Source organism: Papio anubis, chromosome 2 (assembly GCF_008728515.1).
Source record: "Papio anubis isolate 15944 chromosome 2, Panubis1.0, whole genome shotgun sequence".
Lineage (NCBI taxonomy): Eukaryota > Metazoa > Chordata > Mammalia > Primates > Cercopithecidae > Papio > Papio anubis.
Genome location: NC_044977.1, coordinates 34,444,422 through 34,463,111, shown reverse-complemented (window position 1 = coordinate 34,463,111; position 18,690 = coordinate 34,444,422). Strand labels below are relative to the sequence as shown.

At 35.6% G+C, this 18,690-nt stretch overlaps 1 protein-coding gene across 28 annotated transcripts in view; it reads left to right on the top strand.

Annotated features, from left to right (window-relative positions):
- The window catches only part of ZBTB20 (zinc finger and BTB domain containing 20), an 816,756-nt gene that overhangs the window by 367,971 nt on the left and 430,095 nt on the right, over positions 1-18,690 (top strand). For 2 of the 28 annotated variants that reach the window (XM_021933009.2, XM_021932946.2), the window contains exon 1: positions 15,137-17,859. The exons of the other annotated variants lie outside the window; for them this stretch is intronic. The gene's annotated coding sequence lies outside the window, so the exon portion shown is untranslated. Of the gene's footprint in view, positions 1-15,136; positions 17,860-18,690 lie in introns of those variants that run through there. 28 annotated transcript variants of the gene reach the window in all.

Genomic DNA, 18,690 nt, shown 5'->3' with positions numbered 1-18,690 from the left:
ATAATTTTTGTGTATGTAATTTGCCTGTGTAGAGGGGACTGTATAAATCTACCTACTTTGAAGACCTACGTGTATAATCAAGACGTGTTTATTGGAAAATTTATATTAAGTAACTGATAACCTGGGATTTTGATTAATTTGTGTCTTAGAAACATTATGACTAAGAAACTAGAGACAAGTCCTTGTTCAATTGTAAGATTCCTAAGTACATCTTATATCTTTCCAAATGTCCTTGACTCTTGATTTTAAAGTCCTATTTATCTCAACGATTTCTTCATCACAGCAAACTTTATCATACTAAATTCATCCTCCTATATTTGTTATAGCACAGTACAGATTATTAGCTTTCAGAATCATAATCTATGCTAACAGGGTTAAGGTAGTTTTGTATTAGGATTTTAAAAAATTATTTTATATTTTATCTCTATAGCACTCAATAGTTTATCACAAAGGTTACAAACCCAAATGAACCAATCTGCACTGATGCTGGCCACCCATTCTTCTGTGCCATGAGTTCTATGTCAACTAGTTACTACTTAACTTCTTACCAGGTGTGGTAGAATTAAGAGAAGATAGTAACAGGAAAAGAATGTTTTCAACCCTCTAGGAACTCTGAAATAGGTGAGATAGTGATAAATGGGAATGCTAACAATTGCCTCTTGAAGGGTTCATAAACAAGTAAAGAGTACCTGTAATTATATGGCACTAGGAAAATCTGCATAGTTTTTTTTTTTTTTTTTTATAGAAAGGATATGCATCCTGTCCTTCTACAGAAAAGTTAGGTGTACATAGTGTTAAAGCAAATAGAATAAGGAGACAAGGAGAGTATGAAGTTGGAATTCATATCGACTGCTCAGCACCTCAGATAGTGGAACTCAGTGGCCTCTGAAGTCCTGAGATTTGAACTGCCTTGGGTCCCCCTGGTATTATTAGGAAATTGAAAAGATAACACATTGATATTCTCATTTTTCCTGTTTATTGACATGAAGGTGGATGGGGATAACTATTAGAATATCTTTAGCCTGCTGGTACTATGATATCTTTCTTTTGGTACAGTAGTTATGTTAATCATCAGTTAATTTTTTAAATTTTATTTAAAAATAGACAAATTTTTAAATTTTTATTTAAAAATAGACTATTCTACCTGTTTTTAAACCTACTGCCAAATGAATACTCTGTGTTAATATGAAAGGAGCAAAAAATAAATGACTCTGTTCATCTTTTACATGTTCTGTCACTGGACTATTTTCTCCAAAAGAAGGATTCTATCTCTAGTAAGTTTTTCAAAGGTACTAGAGAATGCAGCCAGTGTTTCTACTTCTTTTTCTCAGTTCTCATTTGCTGATTGATCTAGAATCTCTTTAAGCTTTCCATAACTTTATTTCTTCATCTTTATCTGTGGTCTACATCTATTAGCTTCATGGTAATTATGAAGATTAATGGTTTGGTTGTTGAAAAGTAAAATAGCTAAGAAGAATCATGGAGTTCAGGTGTATTTTCAGTTCTTTATTAATAATGCCGCTGCCAAATGTTTTTAATGATGAACTAGAGAAAGGGATAAACTGGGTGGTTTGGTCACAATAATTTTGCTATTGGACTTTTCCAGATTTAAGTTATTGGATTTTTGGGAGGTTTTTTGTTATTGTTGTTGTTGTTGTTTTGTTTTGAGACGGAGTTTCGCTCTTGTTGTCCAGGCTGGAGTGCAATGGTGTGATATTGGCTCACCACAACCTGTGCCTCCCGGGTTCAAGAGATTCTCCTGCCTCAGCCTCCTGAGTAGCTGGGATTACAGGCATGTACCACCATGTCCGGCTAATTCTGTGTTTTTAGTAGAGACAGTATTTCTCCATGTTGGTCAGGCTGGTCTCAAAGTCCTGGCCTCCCTCAGCCTCCCAAAGTGCTGGGATTACAGGCATGAGCCACCACGCCCAGCCAAGTTATTGTTTTAATATATCTATTTAAGAATTCTTGGGTTTAGGTACCATATTATCTTTGGGTTAAACCTTAAAAATAGATTTTTCTTTGAATAGCTAAAGGAAAGTTACCTCAAGTGCAGATAGATGATCTTTATTTTTATAATACAGTATATATATGCTAAATATAGTTTATATTTGCCAAATCAAATGTCACTAAAGTTAATGATACTGATAATTGATTTAGGGGAAAAATGGCTGGTAATACATTATATGTAAACATTAACTTAAATGGAAAATATGATAGATTTGTCCTACTTCATAAAAAATGCAAACCAGCATTAGAAAATTAGAACATTTACATTCATAATCTGTATAACATTCTGTTGAATGCCCTTGTGCACTCTCTTTGCCCTGTTTTAGTTCCCTACTTGCTGTAGATTATAAGTGCCCTTAATATCTCCAGTATCTCCACAGAGAATTTTGTCTTCAAGCCTTGGCATACTGTTTTACACTGTGCCTTCAACCTGAGACTTCAGTGATTCCACAAATGCTGTGAACAATGGAGTTTTGAAATAGTTAACGTCTGTATTAGTTTCCTGTGGCTGCTATAACAAACTACCACAAGCCTGGTTACTTAGAACATCAGGAAACTATTCTCTCACAGTTCTGGAAGCCAAAAGTCCAAAATCGGTATCACTGGGCCAAAAGCAAGATGTCAGCAGGGCTGCATTCCTTCTGGGTGCTCTAGGGGAGAATCCTTTTCTTTGCCTTTTCCAGCTTCTGCTGACCACCACTGTTTTTTGGCTTGTGGCCACATCACTGCAATCTCAGCTTCTGTGGTCACATTAACTTGGCCTCTTCTGTCTATGTGGAATCTTCCTGTTACAAGGATACACAGAATTGTAGTTAGGACCCATCTCGATAATCCAGGATAAGCTCTATGTGTCAAAATCCTTAATTTAATTATATCTGCACAGTCTTTTTTTTCATTTAGATTAATATTCAGACTCCAAGAGTTAGAACATGGACATATTTTGAGATGTCATTATTCAGCCCATCACACCATCTTTACCTTTGTACCTGCTCTGCATTCCTCCCTTGTTCTCCCTTCTCCTTTCCACTAGCACTGTCAGCCAAGCCAAGAAAAAACAAGAGATGTCCAATGGCTTCACTTTCCTGTCCGCACTTTGTACTTTAGGTAAAAAAAAAAAAAAAAAAAACTTGGAGGAGTAACATGGCAGATCCAGGCATCAAGACTTTACAGAGTTGGAGAAAACTAGGTCCATGATCAATGGTGTGTAGATTTGTAGATTTTACATAATTTCTTTGGCCTGGTTCATATAATTTGCATCCTAATCCTAAAGACACTGTACCTGAACAGACCCAGTTCTGCTTTCCTCAGTTTTAACCTTCCTCCATCATTGTGCCTAAGGCAAGAAGAACCCAACAGCTCAATCAAATGTCAACTCCCTGTCACACTACATTCAGGAAAACTGTATACCATAGCAGTGGGTCTTGAGTATTTATTCTTATGCTACATAATGAAGAGGGACATTGCAGAAAGGTGGCTGTGGGGAAAACATCTGGAAGAAATAAATTTCCTAGGATCAAAGGGCTCCCTATGCAGCCCAGAGGGTCCTCAGGGTGCTCCTCAGAGCAAACAAACAGTTCTCTTGATGAGTCACTGCAATTTTTTTCTGCCAGAAGCCCACATATATTGCACAATCTCAAGGAAAAGAGGTGGAGTAAGGAGAAAGAACAAAAATTAAAGAAGGCAACAGAAGTGATTTTTAAGAATTTTAACCACACGAATAAAAGAAATCTCAACATGATTACAATCTTTTAATATATCCACTGTCCTCAACATTCTGTCACGTATATTGCCCCAAAGTAAAGTTAAGTATAAGATAAAATATGTTTAAAAACACAAAAACAAGTGGGGCAAAGGAAGGATCTTGGGGAAGAGTACACACTCTGATACAACATATTTTTTTTTTTGTTCTTACATAAGAAAATTGGCAAAGGATAGTGAAGCCCAGGACTGTGTCCCGAACCCTAGCCAGTGGCATTTTACTGAGGAGAAAAAAAAGTTACTTATGAATCAGTACAGCCATGCTTTGTTCTGCATGAGTGTTTTAATAGAGCGAGTGTAATATGAGGATCAGGTGGGCTCGTGGGAATGGAACAAAAGGTTTTGTAAAATTCAAGCAAAATAATTATAGCTCTAGGTGCAAAGCAAGCATACTCCAGCAGTTGATAGCAAGGACCTGCTCAGAATAGAGAAGGAAGGGAGCATGCTGGAAGTTTTTTCTTTTCTTTTCTTTTTTTTTTTTTTATTCAATAACAAAGGCTTTTAATAGGTAACAGTTGTAAAGCATCTTTGAGAGTAATTAATGCACCCACACAAAAATTTATTAAAATGAAAATTTAGGGAATTGTCTAAAATGAATTAATTAACAAAAAAAGAACATCATGCCTTTCTTATTTTTTTAAAGAAGGAGAGAAGGTTAAGCAAAGCAGATTTTTGTGAGATTGTACTTTTAAATGTTCCTGGTTTATTTAGTATCTGAATAGCCCTTAAAAAGAGAGTTGGCGGGATTTATTATCCACCCCCTTTAGAAATACCAAATGGGGACAGACGTAAAATGGGGATTAATTTGCTATAAATGAGCCTCAAAGCCCCTGGAAATTATGGTATCTCCTTACAAAATGACTGAAGTTTTTAATAAGTTTACAGGGACCTCTAGGAAGCAGAATGTGATATTCAAAAGAAAGGAACATGTGTACATTATCTCGCATTGCCATTTCTATCCTGCAGTGCTCTTACCCAGGTCATTGGAGCTATCCTTCCATGTGTGGCCTCCATGGAAGACAAAAGGGAAGATTCAAAGTGTGGTATTAGTAATTTTTAGCTCAGTATATTTTCTATCTCAACAGAAATATAAAATTAACTTCATTTATCCTGTTTCTATAAGAATTTTAAATAGCTATATTGTTTTTTTCCCTTATTCTCTTTCATATTGTTTCATACTGTGATATAATTATGAAGTAGAATATGTGCAACCTGCTGAGAATTTACCTTTTACTGTGAAAATTACTTCTAGTTGATTGTAAAAGTATTTGTTTTCAGCATGTTGTTGGTGGTTCTATACCTCCAAAAGTTTTAGGTTCTGAAGTTGAGTAAATTTTCAAAGGTTAAGTTTTCTAAACCTTCCATGCCAAAAATCATTGGAAATAACTGCCTTTCTCCCAATATTCCTTTGTTCAGTGAAGACCAGAAGCTAGCTGTGTAAAAAACATGAATAAGAAATAAAATTCATTTTGGAAAATACATTTTAAAAACTAGCTTTGGTGATGACATATAAAAATAAATCATAATTTTTGAAGATAAATTCCTTTAAATGTATGATTATTAGAAAACTTGTATAGTAGGAAACACATACCCCAGTAGGCATATGATGTGTGAATTTTGGGTCCATTTGCCTGGCCTTGTTTTCTCTTCTTTTCATTGTTTCTTAAATGTTCATTATCTTCATGCCTTTATAATCTTTTAAGCTCTTTTCAGATTTTTCCTATTGCAGAGAGTAGATTTAGTTGGTTTGAGTAATGTTGCACTGTTAGTATAGTGTTCTTACCTGTGAGGAAGAGCACGTTTGTGAAGTTCCTTGGTGAGGACAATTTGCACTTAAGTAAATATATACTCCCCGTGTTCTTTTTCCTGTAGTCCCGTGGTATTTCACTTTCTCTGAGGATATGACTAAAAGAAGGAATATCAGGGAAAATATATTTATAGTGTTAAGAACTTTCAGTTTTCATAATAGTGGTTCCTGTCCTAATTCTTTACTCTATGATTTTAAACTATGTGTCTATTGGCCTTTAGACTGGGATAGTATGTTGGATAATATATTTGTGTTCTATTGCTGTTGTACCAACCACAAACTTAGCAGCTTATGACAATACAAATTTATTATTTCACAGTTCTGCAGATCAGAAGTTTAGATTGGCTCCACCAGTTTCTCTGCTATAGGCTTTACAAGGCCAAAATCAAGGTGTCAGATGGATTCCTAACTGGAGGAGACTCTGAAAAAAATCCACTTTCATGCTCATTCAGTTCCTCATGGTTGTGGGACTAAGATCTCCATTTCCTTGCTATCAGCTGGGAGCCATCTTTAGCTCCTTGCATATGTGCTGTCCCTATATCAGAGCCAGCAACAGCACCTGGAATCATTATCACACTTGACATCTTTCAAATTTCCCCTACTACCACACCTCTTTTCCAAATTCCAGCCGAAAAAAGTTCTCTGCTTTTAAGGTGATTAGACTGGGCCAGCTTGGATAATCTAGGATACTCGCCCTGTTTTAGTGTTAGCAACCTTCATTACATTCACAGAGTCCCTTTTCCATGTAACATAACATTTTGCCATGTACCACAGGTTCTGGGCTTTAGGCAGTGGGCATTTTGGGATGCAATTATTTTGCCTCCCACAGATGAATTCTAAAAGAATGAGTCACGTACCTCCATTATAAATTTCTAGAGTACTCTGAGTATTCTAGTGCTTTTGGTCTAGAAGTAGAAAATTCAGTATGAATACTCACCTTCTAAATGCTATTAGCAGATTTTAAAAATATATATCTTATGGAACTTGGTAAAGAATATTTATTTTCTGTTTGATAAACGGAATAACTAGGGGTCAGGGAAAACCAAGTTGACCATTAGGGCCTGAGGTAGACTGGAAATTTTTTGGTTTATGGCAGTGGTTTTATTTATCCTAACCCTTTTAATCACTACAAAGCATACTAGAACCATAGAGGGAGCCCAACTGGGAAAAGGAAGAAAGCCCAGATCAAGTGAATCAGAAATGAGATTATTAATTTTTTTAATTTTTTATTTTGTTTTATTTTTTTGAGATGGAGTCTCACTCTGTCGTCCAAGCTGGGATGCAGTGACCTGATCTCCGCCTCCCAGGTTCAAGGGATTCTCCTGTCTCAGCCTCCCAGGTAGCTGGGACTGCAGGTGTATGCCACCATACCCAGTTAATTTTTTGTATTTTTAGTAGAGACGGGGTTTCACCATGTTGGCCAGGCTGGTCACGAGCTCCTGACCTCAGGCGATCTGCCTACCTCAGCCTCCGAAAGTGGGGATTACTACAATTTTAACATAGGTGACTCACATGGAAGGCTGAGATAAATGCAGGAAACAGAAAAATATTTCACTGGTATCTAAGAGACTGTGACCTGTTACGTGAGAGTAGGATGCAAGACATTATTAAGTTGGTCAGATAGATGGCAACATTTCAATTCATGGGTTGGCAATATGGGCTAAGGATGCTATAGTTAGGAATCCAAGTTAAATAAAGACTTCAGTTTAAGCTGAAATTGAGGAGGAAAGTTCTAACACTTTCTAACACCAGAAATAACATCTTTAGATAAGGTCAAAGGAAGGGCCAAGAAGGTCAAAAGGAAACATGGACAAAGAGGGGATAAGGAAGAGGAACTGGAGGTAAATTTCATCTGCACTTTGGAATTCTGTTCAAGGTTGGTTCTGGTAGTTGGGATGGAAGGGTTGCTTTGGATATTAAGAGAGAAATATGGTACAGGTAAATCCACTAGATTATAATTTCTATTATATCATTTCCTTAAGGAAGAAATGAGCTCACCCCTACAATCTGCCATCTTGTATATTTTCATATTAGACTATATATTTCAGAGATAAAAACAGGAAGTAAAATTTTTGAGTAAAAAGATAATTTCTCAAGTAAAAATAGGAAAGATAAGGGCAATAAGATTGTAACTCTTTAACTACTTTTTTACTCTAATTACAACAGAAACCTGAATATATGCTTATAAATTTGTGAGTCAGTTTTTAGTTATTTAATAAATTTAATTACGTAATTACAAATCAACTAACAAAGAAGATAGTTGAAGTCAGATGTATGTGTGTTTATATTTTTTTCTCGAAGTATGTTCTACTATGCTATTCATGAAGCATTTTGGGTTTTTTTGAGTATTTAAATAAACTAATTTTTATTTAAGTTTGTTTTGTCATTTATTTGCACTTTAACAAAAAATGAATCTTCTATTTCTCAGTTAAGTAAACATTTAAATAATATAAATGAAAAAATAGAGGAGTTCTGAGAAATATGTAATTGCATAACAGAAGTCATATGTGGGCTGACTCATATTTGCAAAATAAAATCTCTGCAAAAATCCTTAACAAGTGCATGTCTTTCATATTTAAAGTACAGGCTGAGCATCCCTAATCTGAAAATCCGGAATCTGAAATGCTCCAAAATCCGAAATGTTTTGAACACTTACATGATGCCCAAAGGAAATGCTCATTGGAGTATTTCAGATTTCAGACTCTCAGACTGGAGGCACTCAACTGGTAAGTATATAACGAAAATATTCCAAAATCCGAAAAATGTCTAAACTCCTAAATACTTCTGCTCCCAAATATTTCAAATAAAGGATATTCAAGCTATAATTAAAATGTTATGCATAATTTCCAAAATTCATCACTGTATGATACAACACACTTTCCTGCTTGCCTTTTATGAAAATGAAGGTAACATACAGATAAGAAGGAATTACAAGTTTCTAAAAAATGGTGCTTTTTTCTACTCAGTTGACAACCAAAAGTTGCCAGGCAAGAACATAACAATTGGCATTTACTAAGTGCTTATCGTATATTACTACGTGAAGTGGATTTTTTTTTTCCGTAAGTTATTGGGGTGCAGGTGGTATTTGGGCACATGAGTAAGTTCCTTTTTTTTTTTTTTTTTTTTTTTGTTGAGATGGAGTTTTGCTCTTGTTGCCCAGGCTGGAGTGCAATGGCACAATCTCAGCTCACTGCAACCACCACCTCCTGGGTTCAGGCGATTCTCCTGTCTCAGCCTCCTGAGTAGATGAGATTACAGGTGCCCACCACCATATCCAGCTAATTTTTTGTATTTTTAGTAGAGACAGGGTTTCACCATGTTGGCCAGGCTGGTCTTGAGCTCCTGACCTCAGGTGATCTACACGAGTAAGTTCTTTACTGGTGATTTGTGAGATTTTGGTGTACCCATCACCCGAGCAGTATACACTGCACCATATTTGTAGTCTTCTATCTTTTGCCCACTTCCCGCTCTTTCCTCCAAGACCCCAAAGTCCATTGCATCATTCTTGTTTTTTTGAGATGGAGTCTTGCTCTATTGCCTAGGCTGGAGTGCAGTGTCATGATCTCAGCTCACTGCAGCCTCCACCTCCCAGGTTAAAGTGATTCTCCTGCCTCAGCCTCCGGAGCAGCTAGGATTATAGGTGCAGACCACCACACCCAGCTAATTTTTGTATTTTTATTAGAGACAGGGTTTCACTATGCTGGCCAGGCTGGCCTCAAACTCCTGACCTCAAGTGATCCACCTGCCTCATCCTCCCAAAGTGCTGGGATTACAGGTCTGAGCCACCGCACCTGGCCCATTGAATCATTCCTATGCCTTTGCACCCTCATAGCTTAGCTCCCATGTATCAGTGAGAATATATAATGTTTGGTTTTCTGTTCTGGAGTTACTTCACTTAGAATAATAGTCTCCAATCTCATCCAGGTCACTGCAAATGCTGTTAATTCATTCCTTTTTATGGCTGCGTAGTATTCTAACATATATATATGTGTGTGTGTGTATATTTGCATATATATGTATATATATGCATATATATGCTGCAATAGTATACATATAGCATATATGATAGTGTGTATATAATATATATGTGTGTATTATATGTATATTATACACACACACACACCACAGTTTCTTTATCCACTCATTGATTGATGGACATTTGGGTTGGTGCCATGATTTTGCAATTGTGAATTGTGCTGCTATAATATGTAGCAATTATAAGTGATTTGTCAACTTGTGCTGTTACTAAATGCATGATTAACAATAAAACACAGGCTTAACTCAACAGTATTGTTTTTCTAACAAAATTCTAACAAAATGAGTAAACATACACTATTCCCCACACACGGACACATACTACATGCAAACATCATCCATAACACATGCAGTACACGTTCAAATATATCTATTTGCACCTCTTAAATAGCTAGTATACTTGCTGTTTTACTGTGTGCCAAAATAAAATTTTATTGTGAATGAATAAATGCTATGGGCATAAACTCATTTGAGGATATATGCTATTGTCCTAATTTCCAAAGTAAGACAACACAGGTGCCTCAACAAGCTATGTATAACGAATATTTTTTGAGTACTGTGTAGCATAGTAGCAAAATTACTGGGTGTCAGAACCTGTGAGTTCTAGCCTTTGCTCTGCCACATGTTAGATTTGTGATATTAAGAATGTCATTTAATAGCTTGTAGCCTCTGTTCCTTTACTTATGAAAAAAGGATAATGATATCTGTCCTATTTACTTTCCAGAGTTGATATTCACATCAGATGAGCTAAATATACTTTAAGGCATTCGAAGATTATGAATTACTATGCAAAACTATATTATGTTTTAAACAAATATAGACAATTCCCATTAGTACAGTTAAGGCAAGGTCTGTGTCCTCTTATATATAATAGTTAAAACTTTGAAATTAGTTTATTATTGTTTATTTGCTTTGTTGTATCTGTTGCAGAGTCTCCTTGTAATTTTCTATATGTCTGATGAGTTGCTAATCACAATATTAAGTGGTGTTGGATTTCAATGTTATTGTATGTATGAGAGCTGATGTTCAAAATCAGGGCAGTATTAGATATTAGTGCACTATCAAAGACAGTTAACAGGAAGGAATGTAGAATTAATGATTAAAAACATGAAGAATTGCTATAATATTATATATCTTGCTGTATAATTTTATCTATTTTTATTAATTAAATAATTATTGGTTAAATCATACTTTTTCTTGATCTAAATTCCAGAAGCAATGAAGAGCCAGAAGCTTAAGGGTTGACTTGGAGAGAAGGAATACCTTTTTATTTTTAATGTGTGTGTGTTTTTGGTTGGTTTGTTTTGTATCTCATTTCCGTTTCTCCAAATCCCTATCCCTACCCATTTATTATAGCTTGGTCCAGATTCTAGAGCCAATGGTTTTTCATATTAAGCTAATGGATAATTAGATGGTGCAGAGATGAATCTCAAAGTTTATATAAGCCCTTTAAAAATGTATGCAAATATACTTTGTATTTTATCTAAATGTATACTTTATTTGTATTTGTAAATATGCCTTTTCTTTCTCCCCACTCCTTCCTTGGAGAGAAGGTTGATAAGTTTAATTTATTCTCAAAGGACCACATGAGATTAAAAACCCTTGGAACTGTTGAGTTAGAGCTATTGGTACCAAAGTGAGCATCAGCTGGAGAAAGAAATTTTCCTTTTTTCCCCTTTTTCCCAACTATCCCACTTGTGTCCCCGACATTTGGGCTGGGGTGGGAAGCAGAGAAGGAAGATTAGAGGGCCAGCCAGTGGGTCTCTAATGGCTTTACCTTTTTTTTCCCTTTCTTTCTTTCTTGCTTTTTTACTCACTGTTTTTCTCCTTTCTCCCTCCCTCCTCCCATTTGTTTCCTTCCTCCCTTCCTTCCTTTCTCCCTCACTTCCTTTCTTCTGTCCTTCCAACTTTTCTCCCTTCATCTCTCCTTCTTCCTTTTTCTTTTCAATATTTCTCTTCATAAGATAAAATTTAAGCAAGCATTCTTTAAATTAAGGACCCATTTTATTTTAGTGCTGTGGCATATTCCTTTACTCATCTGCTTCTCATCACTTAATGCTGATTGTATTCATTTTATCACCATCCTAGTTTTGAGAATATCCTACTGTGTTCTGCAGAAGTACTAGTGCTCTGCAGAAGTTATTTCTGTAATAGAAAATCCATAGAAATCAGTGGGAAAAAATGTAGTATCTATTCCTTATCTTCATTTTTAACATTTTGGGTCCCTACTTGGATATCATCACCTAAGACACAATTTTTCCAATGAATAAAATAAAATGACTAATTAATTTATGAATTATTTAAGACAGAAAATGGGTGAAATTAAGCTGTAATTCTTATATTTAATGATATAATTCAGTTACTGTAGATATGTGGACAAGGCCATCTCCAACTTCTATAGAAAATCGAAAAAGAAAATGATCTTGTTTACTAATTGCTCAAGATTTTACTCACTGATACAGGAAAATCAGAGTTCCCTTTTGGGTACTATAAGATGTGAAATTGAAGTCGACAGTACTTATGTTTTTGTGTGATTTTTACAGTGTCTATTAGACTTACATCATTCAATAAACATAATACTAGAACAGAATTTAGTTGAAATCAAATGTTGTGAGTGGGTAAGGTAATGTGCACATCCAGTTCTTAGCAGGTGGTTCTAAGCAGGATGTGGGGCCTGCACTCCCAGTTGCTAACCTATCAAGGGTAGCCCACGTGGTTCTCAGGGCACCATGCTGATGAGCACCCACTGTGGTTCTGATTTTGGCAGCCATGGCTGAATCGGGTCTTTGATCTTTGGAGTGGCTTCTGCCACAGTGAGCATATCTGTTTGTTTTGCTCCTCCCTTTAGTCATTATTCCAACCTGGCAGTATAAGGCAAAGAAAAAAAAAAGAGAGAGAGAGAGAGAGACGTGGGAGGGGGTTGTTAGAGGATACTTCGGGAACACGACTGTACCAAGTATGAAAAAGCTGCTTAAAAATTCTGGCTCTAAAAGCTCATGCATAACATTTTTTGCTGACTCATTAATGAATACATTTTATTTTATGTGTCATTCAACAGCCTGCTAAAAATCACTTTTTCTGATTCTGTTTTCTCATTACTGGGGTTTTGAATCCATCATAAAATGCAGCCAGCCACACAAAGAAAAGGCAGTCCTGCTCCCTGTCTTTTAATAGTCTTCCTTCATAAGTATCTAAATATGCTTGAAAACATTTACTTCTTACGCTTTGATATTTTAAAATCAGTTCCTCTAATATATTTGAAAATCAGCTTCAGAGGTTTGATTACATTTTAATTTTTATTTATTTATTTTTAATTGAAAAATAATTATATATTTTTATGGGGTACAATGTGATATTTTGATCTGTGTATACATTGTAGAAATATTTAATCAAGCCAGTTAATATATTCATCACCTCGCTTGCGTGTATGACATTTTGTTGAAATCTTTCAACAGATTTTGTAATAATCTCTATTTATTCCAATATACTATTTGATGGAAAATGTAAAGATGACTATACCCATTTTACAGCTGAAAAAGTGGAGATACTGAGGTGCTAAATATGCTATTTAATGTTGTAGAAGTGTTAGTGTCGTTCTAAAATTCAAGTTGTCATTCTGATATTTGGGGATTTAGGGCTTTAGCATATGTTCTATGCAATGATCAAAACACTTGATCCACATTATCTTAGTAATATCATTGAAGTATCATAGATAAAAAGTAACCTGAGACATAGAAAGGCATTAAATTACTTGTAGCAAATCTCATAGCAAGGTCACAGAGAAGCTGACACAGTCTTGGACTTCTTCATATGAACTAGCCATGACTAGTTTTCTGACAAGAAACATTTTTCTCCTTTTGAGAATGTGAAGGTCGAAGATTTCTCCCAGGTCGAGAAAGCAATGCCTTAAAGAACTCTGAGAAAATTTTTGATTTTTAACTCTCAAACAAATATACAGCCCATTGTATTGATCACCACTTACAAGTTTAAAATACGTGAGTTCTAAAATTCTTGTTTAGAAAAACTGGGATTAAGTCACCTTCTCATTCCTTCATTATCGAGGTCTCACCAAAACATTTTAAAGTGTTAGGTATTTATATAATGTGTGTGAAAATACATAATTTCAGAAATTGGAATGTATGTGGAATTTATTTTGGAAAAATAGCATCTACTTTGAAATGTGTCTGTCATAACTTCTGTTTGTGATCATTTTCAATTAGAAGACAAGCTTTCCCTATATAAGACTAGAGACTCAGATAGCTAGGAAGGAAGGAGGGACCAAACAGGCTAAAATTTTACTAAGTTGTAACCAATCCAGGTATCATGAAGAAAGAGGACATGAAGTTGTCTTCTATACTTTTAACTTCTATGAATTAGGATTTTCAATTGAGAAATAAACAGATTCTAGAAAGCCCTGGCTTCCCAGGAGGTGCCACTAGGTTAGTATGGCTCAGACAGATGCTCATGAACTCATCTGCTGGTTTTCCCATACAAAACATCTCAGCCAATATCCACAGAATAAAGACCATTAATGGAGGGTCCAGGCAGTCTTTTATCCCAAAGAAGAAACTTTACTTACACACACAAGCAAATGAAAAGAGCCTCCTTGTAGCCCCTCCATAAAGAAATACCACCATTTCATCTAGAACCAGCTTTATCACCGTAACAAAATGTTGTGTTCCATGGATATTTGCACCATAGTTTAGGTCAAGAATTAGAGTTGGCTGGATTTAGTCAATGTCAAGAGAAAAGAAAGAATGTGGAGAGGGCATCAGAGTGCTCGGAGCTGGCAAATGCTGGCAATTAGCCGTAAAGTTAGCAGCGTGGGGTTATCTGAAAAGAGCATATGATTATACTGAGTGGTAGCTTCCCCAGTGAGTCCCAAATAAGCTTTTTCATCTACATTAAATACAATGTGATATTGTATTAATCACTTGGAAAAACAAGAATTTTTTCCATTATTAACTGGTAAGTTCCTGTGTCATCTATCTCTATTTTGTCTGTCAGCTCTGTTTTCTTAAACACAACCAGTTCAACTATATTATTAACATCTTCAAAGGAAAACCTACCAGACTACCAAGGCTAATTTGCTTTAACTAAGATTTATTTACATTTATTGTCTAAGATAAGCTTCAATAATATATGGTCATTTGGTCCAGAAACAGTAAGTCTTAGTTGTATGTGGTAACCTTTAACTCTGAATACTTCAAATGCCATATATTTTACCCCTATTCTGGGCTAGATTTTGTGCTATGCACATAAAGCATATCATCGTCTTTTCTTTTCTTTCTTTCTTTTTTTTTTTTTTTTTGAGTTGGAGTCTAGCTTTGTCACCCAGGCTGGAGTGCAATGGCATGATCTCCGCTCACTGGAACCTCCATCTCCCGGGTTCAGGCAATTCTCCTGCCTCAGCCCCCCAAGTAGATGGGATTACAGGTTTCTGCCACCATGCCCAGCTAATTTTTGTATTTTCAGTAGAGACAGGATTTCACCATGCTGGCCAGGCTTGTCTCGAACTCCTGATCTCAGGTGATCCACCCAACTCAGCCTCCCAAAGTGCTGGGATTACAGTCGTGAGCCACCGCGCCCAGACTCATTTTCTTTAATTTTCACGACATAAACATTATGTGTGACTATGTAACGATAAAGTAATAAATCTGATTTTAGTTGGACATTAGTTGCCCTGGTCTCATTGGGTAGAATGAATTCACATTGTGTATATATAGCTTCTCTACTTGTGAGTTTCATAATACATTAAATGGAGATGGTAATAGTACCTACCTCACAATGTTACTGTGAGAATTAAATGAGATATTATATGTAGAGTCTTTAGATTAGTCCCTAGCATATAGTTAACACTCAGTTAATGTTAACTATTATTATGTATAAGCATTGTGGGAATAAAAATCAAACATTTACTGATAAGTGCTCAGTATATAGTAGGAGCTCAACTCATACATATTTAATGAATTAGTAAACTGTAAGTTCTTTAAATGGCTGGATGTTACTGATCTATGGTAAATGTAGTATTCTGGCTATTCCCTTATACTGTTAAATATACTATAAAGCAAAATGTTAAATAACACCAAGATTTCTATATAGTTTTCAGGAATATTTACTAGCTATGAAAGAGCTTTTTGGGGGTTTAGGAGTATTATTTCCTTTCTCATTTAACATTTGCGCCCTTAGTCCCATATAGCATGTGCTATCTGACTAGAGGTATATGTGTGGCCACAAAATGGGCATAGATTTTCCCCTTCCTTTAACAGTCATGCAGGTATGATTTATCTTACGGTACAGTGAAAACAGAAGCAGTACAAGCCTGCCCATAGTAAAAGAAGATAAATGGGCAAGAAAACACAGAAAGGCAGTGTGTGTCAAGCATGCTTCATATTTGCCTGAGAGAACTGAAACACACAAAGTGAGAAAGACGTGTATGTTACTATGTGCCAGTGCTGGAGATGCTGCTTGCTTTTTTGATGATATCAAGACGTTATAGTTTTGGGGGACATTTGTTTCTTAATAAATTTATTTTTAAATCCTGCAATATTTACCATCTGAAACATTTATCTGAAATTGTCATGTATTAAATCCCATCTTTTCTAGAACTGGTGTTCTGCTTCTAGTAACAGTTTGAGAAAGGGTTCAAAGGTTTGACTCTCCCTAGAATGTTCTTACCACTGGTACTTCTACTCAACCTTTACAAATAGTTGATGCATCACTTCTAGGAGGCCCATCCTATATGTTTATATATATTTGTGTAATTGCTCTGGCTATATTGCATTACAGTTTTCAGTTGAGATGTGTGTTTTCTCTTTTAGAGTCTGGTGACTAAATTGTGAACTTCCTGCATGACGAGGCTGTGCTTTACTTATCTCCAATATTATTCAGTTCCTGAAATAGAGTAGATGCTCAATAAATACGTATCCAATAAATTAATAAATTTGCAGTCTCACACACAGGCATATATTCTTATAAAAGATTAGGGACATTAATACAATTTTTTTCTTTGCATGTTCCTAAAGTGATTGTGAATCTTTGGAAATTCTTTATGAACATATTAATATGTTTCTTAGTGCTCTAGTCACCTTGAGGGAAATTTTTTAATCTTTGAAAAAAGTTATTTTTTAATCTCTATGTATTCTTTTTTACCCCGAGCATGACTTTTGCACAGTGGACTCAAGTGTGTTGTCAATTACTGATTATTTGGTTTAGCCACACAGAAACTGTTAGGAATCCTTATTTTAATTTGCACACTATCTGTTTGGTGGCTTTGTCCAAGCCCATGGATTATGCCAGTTAAATGGAAAAGTCTTACTTTCAAGCAAAATTCTCAGCATTTAATACAGTGTGTGGCATATATTTGGGAGTCAATAAATGTTCATGGAATGCATGAACAAATCAGTCATTGCTGCAAACTGTTTTGAGGATGAGGTATGAGATTTTTTTTTTAAGGCTAAATGAAATGCCCAGTATCACACAGCAGGATAAGAGAAAATCTCACACTCATAACTCATACTTCTGTGTTTCCAGACTGTTACACAAGCTCACTGAGAAGTGCAGTATATGTCTGATTTCTCAACTTCACCCTGCAGTAAACTTTTGCTATCCGGAGCCTAGAGACCTCTTTTGTGAATGTTGTCTGCCCAATGACTGTGTTGGCACCAGGGAGGCCCTAGCAGATAAAGTGGAGGAACATACGGTTTCCATCTGAATACAAAGTGGTGGACATAACGTGGTAATTCAGCTGAGATGTCCTCTATATTGTAAACTGAAAGAGTATGATTAGAGGTGTTTATAAACGGCGTCTGAATTCCCCCACACCCCTCCCCATCCCCTTTCCACTGTAGTTTTATCTGTCTGAATCAGAGCGATCTAGCCTCCCAGCCTCACTGCATTATTTGTGAAAATGGCCAGTGTGAGGAATTATTAATTAAAGCTAACAAATCACCCTGACGAGCTGTGCCCTGGCATGGCTGAAGGTTGATTGGCGAAAGTGTTCTCCTTTGGAGAAAAGACTTTTTGTGCTCGTGACGCAGTCAGGGACGGATTATTGAATATGCAAGTTAGAAGAAAAATCACAGGACAAGCAAATTGAGTATTTACTGGCAAATAATTGCTCTCTTAAGCTGTGGCTCTCTTCCTAAATTCTTAACATTCCCGAGGGTTAGAAAGAAACACAGAAAAATGCATCGGTACAGAGTACATTTCAAAAAAAATACATAGACTGATGTTTCAGACTTGTGCAGGTAAGTGTGATTGTGTGTGTATGGAAAGTGAAAGAACAAGGGAAAGCAAAGGAAAGATAGGGGAAAAAGCATAACTGTTAGTCTGGTGAGTTTTTAAAATCAACTTGTTTATTGGAGCTCAGCGTATTTCTAAGTTGGGAATTTAGTTTCAGTGCTGCATTTATTGTGAAAGTTAGAGACGTGAGAATGAGAGAGGATTTTCTCAAAGTTGTTTGTCTTCATTAGCAGAAGAATATGTTAATGTTTTGTCCCAATAGTAATTATAAATTTTGTTCAGGTATTTGTGGATATATGTATAAAATTATCAGTTGATTTAAAGATCTTTAGTTATTTTCAACATTGTTGATTATGACACGTCATACAGTGTTTCGAACATATTTGGGTACAACTATTGCATTTATTTTTAAAAGTAAACACTGCTTTCATTAGGACCAAACTAGTCCTTGTTGAGAATTCCTAAAGGGACATTATAGTTTGGAAATACTTAAACTTCAGACTTCTATAATAACTAAAGTGTCCTTATTGTCAATTGTGTGGTCTTTTTATCTGTAATGTTAATCAGATGCTAAGTTTTGTGGACATTGTAAGACAGGAGAGACTAGTTTAGAGGTTTTTCAGGACTAAATTTAAATACATAGAAATATAAGTGTGCAAATGAAGGTTAATTCCATGTGTAAAATATAGACATTAAGAAATAGAGATACTCTTACAAGTACAGCTAGGTTATGGGAGCAACATTACCAGAATATATATATCCATTGAAGATGAATTGCATATTCTGTGATAACCTGGAAAATGCTTTTTCGACTTTCATCGACAACAAACTGTTTT